The following is an 8,046-nucleotide window of genomic DNA, read 5'->3' as shown; positions in this document are numbered from 1 at the left end:
CTTAAAGAGTTTCACTTTGTTTATTGAATTTTATTTGGACAAAAAAATGGACTCCAAAAAATAGAGTCTTATTAGTTTGGATATTGTGTGTAGACCAAGAAAGTGGAGGTTTAGGTGTTTGGCTCTTTGAGCTGAATAGTTTAGCCTCAACTACTAAACATTGTTGGAATTGATCCAAGTAGTAGAATAATTATTGGGATATATTTATAAATTATAGCTATAATGTATTATTGTTGATGAAATTTAAAAAAATGGCTTCAATTGGGAAATGAACTACCATTTGGAATACACTAAGAAAATTATCATTACTTGTTATGTAGGGCCTCTTCAAGATCATTAATATTGTTATCAATTTTTCTACTTAATTGGATTCATCTAGGACTTGTATTTCTTAACTCTTACTACATCTTCTACCTTCTCCCTTTAAATAAAGTCTTTTTTTTTAATCATTGAACTATTGGCTAGGGTCAATCCCCTTCATTATATGTAAAGTAAAATATACATCATTGTTGAGTCTTAGCTATAATAATGTATTCCTTCTATATCAACATACAATTCATTCTTCTTCCATAACTATTAACTCAAGATAACCTTACGATGTTACAAAAATGTCCGCAAGTAGGCCCAAATTGTTCAAATACCTTCAAGATTTGAAATTCTGTTCATTATCTATTACTGTCTTCTTGTAAATTTACTCCTTAATTCCTATTCTATCTTCTTTTCAAAAAATTATTAACCCTAGAAAGGTACTATTCCAAAATTCATGCATAAGGGGAAATGCTAAACATTCTGACCTTTAGTAGCATCTTCCATTTCTCCGTCCACCACTGGGTCTTTTGCTTCCGTGTTGATTTCCTAACTTTGTAGCTCCAGACTTTCCATCTCCAATTCGGTGCTGGATTAACTACTACCCCCATCCAATTCAGAATGAAGTTTAGATTTCTTACTACTTTCTCCTTATAGTCATAATACTCCATCTCATCATACAAGAGAATAATTGGCAATTTTTGGAGGCAATGTCCATGTTTACTCTATATTTGTGATCTACCATTATTAATTCCTCACCTAGAATAGTTTTGATCGCATAAACTACTATGTGGTGCTCATATTTCATAATGGTATTCAATCTCTTATCAAAGGATCCTGAGTGAGCACCTTCCCTTGAATTGCTAGCCAAGCAAAAACTCCAACTTTAGGAAGGAATTATTTACTCCATAGTAGTTTACATGACCAATCCTCTTTGATTTTATAGACTAGACCTACCTTATAAGATCCCACCTTTGATCCACACCATCTTACTCTATCTGGTTCATTAGATAAAATTAACCATTTCTCTTTTAATAAGTCTGCTAGAGCTTTTTTGTACTCCTTGGGCAAGTAAATTCTCCAATGATTTTCATTGCTAGATCCTCATTCCATTTTCTCCTATAATTTCCCCATAATATTTCACTCTTGCTCCCCATTTCATTAAGGTCTCTCTTCTTATGTCCTTCAAATTCAGGTTGTCTTCCAACATTTCATTATTATTCCAAGAACTAGACTAGAGGTAAGCTTGTTCCCCATTCCCTATCTCCTAAGTTACATGTCTTGTTACAATATCCCTACTTTCTAAAATGTAATTCCAAATAGATGAGCCTCTAGGGGGGTCACTTACCTTCAGAATACTGATTGGATTATTGGAGTTTAAATACTTCCTTCTTAGTAAATAAACCCATTTGTGATCACTCTTTGCATATAGATAGCATACTAATTTCACTCCGATTACTAGGTTCATTAACAATAATTTTCTCAAACCTTCTCCACTTGCATTTTTTGGTGTACATATGTTATCCCAGGCCAACAAAGGTATTTTATTCTGATTACTGATTCCATTCTAGAAAAATATTCTCATAATCTTATTCATTTTTGACTCATTTCCATTTGGTATTTTTAAACATGACATAGAGTACACAGGAAGTACAAAGAGCACTGATTTTATCATTAGCAACCTTCCAATAGAGGATATCCATTTTCACTTCCATGCACTCGTGATGTCAGCATATCTTGAGACTAAATTCTCCCAATATTCCTTTTTATTCATTCCTTGAAAAAGCGGTGTTTCTAAGAATTTACCTGGGAAGTTAGCCACCTTAAGATCCTTTGAATAAAGTCTTATACATTAAATCTTTTCATTTGGTGGGGAAATCTAACATTTAATCATTGAAAAATACTAGTTGTTGGCCTTTAGTAGAAGATTTAGAAGCTTGGACAACCATATATTACCTTACAAAATTAAAACCATGTTTTTCTTTGGATTAGGATGATATTGTTTCTTGGGAATATGTTTTGTAAAAAAATTATTTCCCTTCTTATGGGTATTAGATCTTAGACCATGTAGTAAATCAATAGACAAAATCCCCTTAGTGAAAATATATTTGAAATAGACATTGTTGGCCTAACATAATTTATTTCTATTGAAACTTTACCATAATACATTTCTTACATAATAAAAAGAGCATTGAAAGACTAAGGTGAAAATGTATTCATATGATATTTTAAAGATTACAAGAATTTATACAAGGTTTAGATGGTTGAGAAATGAAACTAACTAGACCAAAACAAAACCATGGGAGGGAAAAATGTTTTAACCAATGTTTCAATGAAAGTTATGCTAACATTCCCCCTTTATTACATTATCCCAACAAATATACCCTTAAATCTTAAATTTAAACTAGCCAAGAGACCCCCTGAATGCTTACATAATAAAATTTTCTTATTAAATGAATAAATACATATTTTTTAGAATATCTTTCTTTGAAGAACCAAATCTTGAATCAGGTGGAACTCCATTAATATACCTTGTGATTCTCATAAAGGTGTAGCTCCAAGCTAGATTCACAAGTTCTCATTTTCTCAAACTTCCAAATCACAAATACTGAATTATTGGAAAAACATCCACCAAGTTGTATATTTACCCTCACAAGGGTATAATTATTTATTAAAGTCTCATAAATTCTCTAGGCAACCATCCATACTAATATCTACACCAAACCCCTTACATGTCTTATAAAATAAAACATCACAATACATGTATTCTTTGAATATTTCAACATCAAAAGAAAAACTAAAAACAAAGAAAGAAATTAAAGAAAAAAAATGCTTCTCATTCATAGCATCATCTCAAAGTGTGAAGCCCGCTTCAAATGCTAGAAATTCTCTATCCTCTAGTTCCACAATCCTAAAGTTTCATATTTATTAGTCCTTACCCTCCCTAAATAGTACTAAAATATTTGATAGCGAGGTAATAGGTACAATAGAATCTTGATCAATCACTCCATGAATAAGCTCATGTACTCCAATACTTCCACTACAAACATGTAATTATCCTAACCACCATTATTTTCATGATTCCTTGAGACAAGAGAAATATGATAGTATATATTAATCTCAACTTTACAATATTTCCTACTTCATGTCAGCTATTTAAAAGAAGTGATTTATATTTTTTAATAGTTTTTATTAGGATACCCATGATATTTTCTACCACATCTAATGGCAACATTTGTAATAACTTGTCTATTGACAAAAAATATGCCATGTAGATAAAGGTATTGTACTTGGAAGAAAACTCAAGCTCTCCAAAATGTAAGTTTTTTTAAAATACTTATAAAATCTAAAATTATGAATACCTTTATGACTATGTCAAACAAAAATGACAACCTACTCCTAAACAAAACCCTTATATATCGTCCCCTCCAAAGATTTATTGCTCTAATGCTAAAAGAAACATCAACTTCGTGTAATATTTAACATTTATGCTACTCAAATGGTGTAACAAGTTACCACATACTCAACCCAACCACATGTGATCTATCCATTGAGAGAAGTTTTAAGTTTTAAAAAGTCCCACCAATGAAACACTTAACATTTCTTCTTATTTTGTGAGCTTATTTGATAATGATGACTCTTTTGATGATTCAGACTATTTATAATAGATTCTTGAGCTAAGATCTTTTTCTTCTTCATCTTCTAGTTCTAGTAGTGAGTATAGTGATGGGGTTTCATCCTCAGTTTGTTATTTCTTTGGAAGTTGATATTTCTAATCTTGACTTACCTAATTCACAACCTCTTTGGGTTAGGAAGACACTTCAAAGTATAGGTAATTGGGTATGGAATCTATTAGATGATAGATGTAAATTTTTAAATCATCAAAGACACATATTTTCTTTCCACAACCTTTAATCCAAAAACAGTTCATGAGAAATTAAGCATACCTAAGTTATATAATGCCATGCATGAGGAATATGATTCCTTAATTAGAAATTACACTCGGGACTTGACAGATTCTTTCAAGGTAAGGAATTTTTTTAGTTTAGGTGGATATATCAAACCAAGTTTTCTATAGATGGATAGTTGATAAGTATAAGGCATATTTGGTAGCCAATGGCTTTTCAAAAGTTGCTAGAATTAACTACATAGAGATATTTGTACTCATTGCCAAGATGACTTCAATAGTATTTAGTCTTTCTATTTCCATAGCACATGGTTGGGATGTCCAATAGATGTATGTGAAGAGTACATTTCTTAATACAAAAATTGAAGATGAGATCTACATTGAATTACCACCATAGTTTTCCTAGGATGTAACATCCCACCAGTTTAGATTAGTTATAGAATATAAAAATAATTATTTTGATTAATTAATTAAATTAATTACGATTATCATATTTTGGAAAAGATGATTACATGATCATAATACAAACATTATTAGGCATATCACATCAATAATTTTTTTTCTTTCTCAATCATTGTAAATATTGGCATTATAAAATATCTCTATCTCTCTTTCTCACTCTCTTGCACTATCTATATCTCTCTATCTATCGATATTTCTCTTCCTTTATATCTCTCTATCTCTTCCTTTTTAAATCTCTCTTTACCCCTCTCTATCCATTTTTCTCCATCTCTTTATATATTTATCTTTGTCTTTACCTCTCTCTTTCTCTATATCTATTCATCTCCCTCTCCCTTTATCTTCATTTTTTATCTCTAGCTTCCTCTCTCCTTTTCAATATCTAGATACATCTACCTCTTTCTATCCATCCTTGTCCTTTAGTTTTTCTCGCTCTCACTTCATACTCTTTAATATCTATATCTCTATTTATGTCCTTGTCCTTTAGTTCTTCTCCCTCTCTTTAGCTCTTCATCTCTCTTCATCCTAATATCTCTCCTTATTTGAAACTTGGTACATATGGTCTCTTAAGGGGTTATATGGTGTCCTAAGGGGTCATAGAACACCATATGACCCCTTCGGACACAATATGACCCCTAACAACACCGTATGGTCTCCTAGGTGGTCATATGGTGTCCTAAGGGGTCATAAAACACCATATAACCCATTAAGACACAATAAGACCCCCTAATGACACCATATGGTGTCCTAAGGGGTCATAAGATACCATATGATCCCTTAGGACACCATAAAACCCCTAATGACACACCATACAACCTCTTAGCACACCATACAACCCCCAATGACACCATATAGTGTCCTAAGGGGTCATAGGACACCATATGACCTGTTAGGATACAATATGACCCCTAACAATGCCTAAGGGGTCATATGGTGAACTAAGGGGTCATAGGACACCATATATATGACATGTTAACACACCATACGACTCCTAACGATACCATATGGTGTCCTAAAGGCTCTTAGAACACCATATGACCCCTTAGGACACCATAAGACCCATAACAACATCATAGGGTGTCCTAAAGTGTCATATGGTGTCCTAAAGGTTCATGAGACACCATATGACCCTTTAGGACACAATATGACCCCTAAAGACACCTGAGGAGTCATATGGTGTCCTAATGAGTCATATGATGTATTATGGCTCTTTAAGATTCAATATGACCCCTTAGCACACCATATAACCCCTAACGATGCCATATGGTATCTTAAGGGGTTATAAGATGCCATATGGTGTCCTAAGGTGTTATAAGACACGATATGACCTATTAGGACACAATATGACCCCTAAAAACACCTGAGGGGTCATAGGACACTATATGAAGCCTTAGGACATAATATAACCCCTAACGACACCTAATGGGTCATATGGTGTTCTAAGAGGTCATATGGTGTAGGACACAATGTAACGACACCATATAACCCCTTAAGACATAATATGACCCCTTAGCACACCATACAACCCCTAACGACACCATATGGTGTCCTAAGGGGTCATAGGACACCATATGACCTGTTAAGACACAATATGACCCCAAACGACACCTAAGGGATCATATATTGTCCTAAGGGGTTATATGGTGTTCTAAGGGGTCATATGGTGTCCTAAGTGGTCATAGGACACCATATGACCCCTTAGGACACCATACAATCCATGATGACACCATATGGTGTCCTAAGGGGTCATATGATACCATTTGGCCCCTTAGAACACAATATGACCCCTAACGACACCTTAGGGATCATATGGTGTCCTCATTGGTTATATGATATCTTATGACCCCTTAGCACACCATACAAACACTAATGGAGCCATATGGTGTCCTAAGGGGTCATAGGATACAATATGACCCCTTAGGACACCATACGACCCATAATGACACCATATAGTGTTTTAAGGGGTCATATGGTCTCCTAAGAGGTCATAGGACACTATATGACCCTTTAAGAAACAATATGATCTCTTAACACATCTTATGACCCCTAACAACATCATATGGTGTCCTAAGGGTTAATAGGACATCATATGACCCGTTAGGACACAATATGACCCCTAGCAACACCTAAGGGGTCATATGGTAAAGTTAGAGGTGAGGGTAGGTATGATAGAGATATGGTATTTGGGGAAGATAGAATTAGAGAGAGTTGGGGGTAATTAGGGGTTGGGAGGAGAGGGGGGATGGGAAAGTATCAACAAAGGGAGAGAGGGAGAGATGAGGAGAGAGGTTCAAAGAGAGAGGTCTAGAGAGAAGGTAATTAGGGGAAGGGGAGGGGGGGAGAGAGAGGGAGGGAGTATCAACAAAGGAAGAGGAGGGAGAGATGGGGAGAGAGCCCCTTGATTACCCTCTCTCTAGTCCATCTATTTGGTAATAATTCCCTCTTCCCCTCTGCTCCCCCTAATTATCCTCTCTATCACTCTCTTCACCTCTCTTAACATCTCTCCCTCTCTGCTTTTGTTGATACTTACTCATCTCCCTCTCTTATTATATGATAATTACACCCAACTCTCTCTCACATTATTTATTTCCCTCAATTACCCTCGATCACCTCTCTCCTGCTATAGGTTTATAGATACTTCCCTCTCCCCCTCTCCCCACCCCCTAATTACTCTCCATGTCTCTCTTCACCTTTTTCCCCATCTCTCTTCTCTATTTGTTGATACTTTCCCCTCTCCCCCTCTCCTCCTACCCCCTAATAATCTCAAACTCTCCCTCTTATTCTCTCTTCACCCTAATCACCCCCTCCCTCTCTCTATTAGCCTACCACCTAATTAACTCTAGCTCTCTCTCTCACACTCTATCTTCCCCCCAATTAATTTCTCCTTCTCACGTCTCTTCCCCTCTCCTTTTTTTGATACTTCTGTATGCCTCTCCTTGTCCCCTCTAAATTTTATTGCTAGAAATGAGAAGGAAATGTAGAGAGTGAAAAGGGGAAAAACCAGCAAGGTGGATTTAGGTGTTTAATATTCAAATGAAGCATTCAAATACACTAAAGACATGAAACATCAACAAACCATATGAAAAACATAAAAAAATTACACCTTTCTATTTTTACCTCTCCCTCGGATTGAGCTTGATGAAGTGGATGATGAGGATGTGCCCTTGATGCTCGAGTTGATGTACTACTTGCTTGATTTGGACATGGAATTCTCTCCAAGTTGGTGCAGAAGAAAAAGCCTCAACTTCATAATTTATTGATTTAAAACTTCATGTTTTTGATAGAAAGGTGTTGGGAAGGATCAAAGAATCCTTTTTTTATGTTTTGTTTTGTAATAAGGTCCTAATTGTCCATTTTGTAAGGCCTAGTGGCCT

This window comes from Cryptomeria japonica, chromosome 9, assembly GCF_030272615.1.
Source record: "Cryptomeria japonica chromosome 9, Sugi_1.0, whole genome shotgun sequence".
In the NCBI taxonomy this organism is placed as follows: Eukaryota; Viridiplantae; Streptophyta; class Pinopsida; order Cupressales; family Cupressaceae; genus Cryptomeria; species Cryptomeria japonica.
This window is presented reverse-complemented; position numbering follows the sequence as displayed.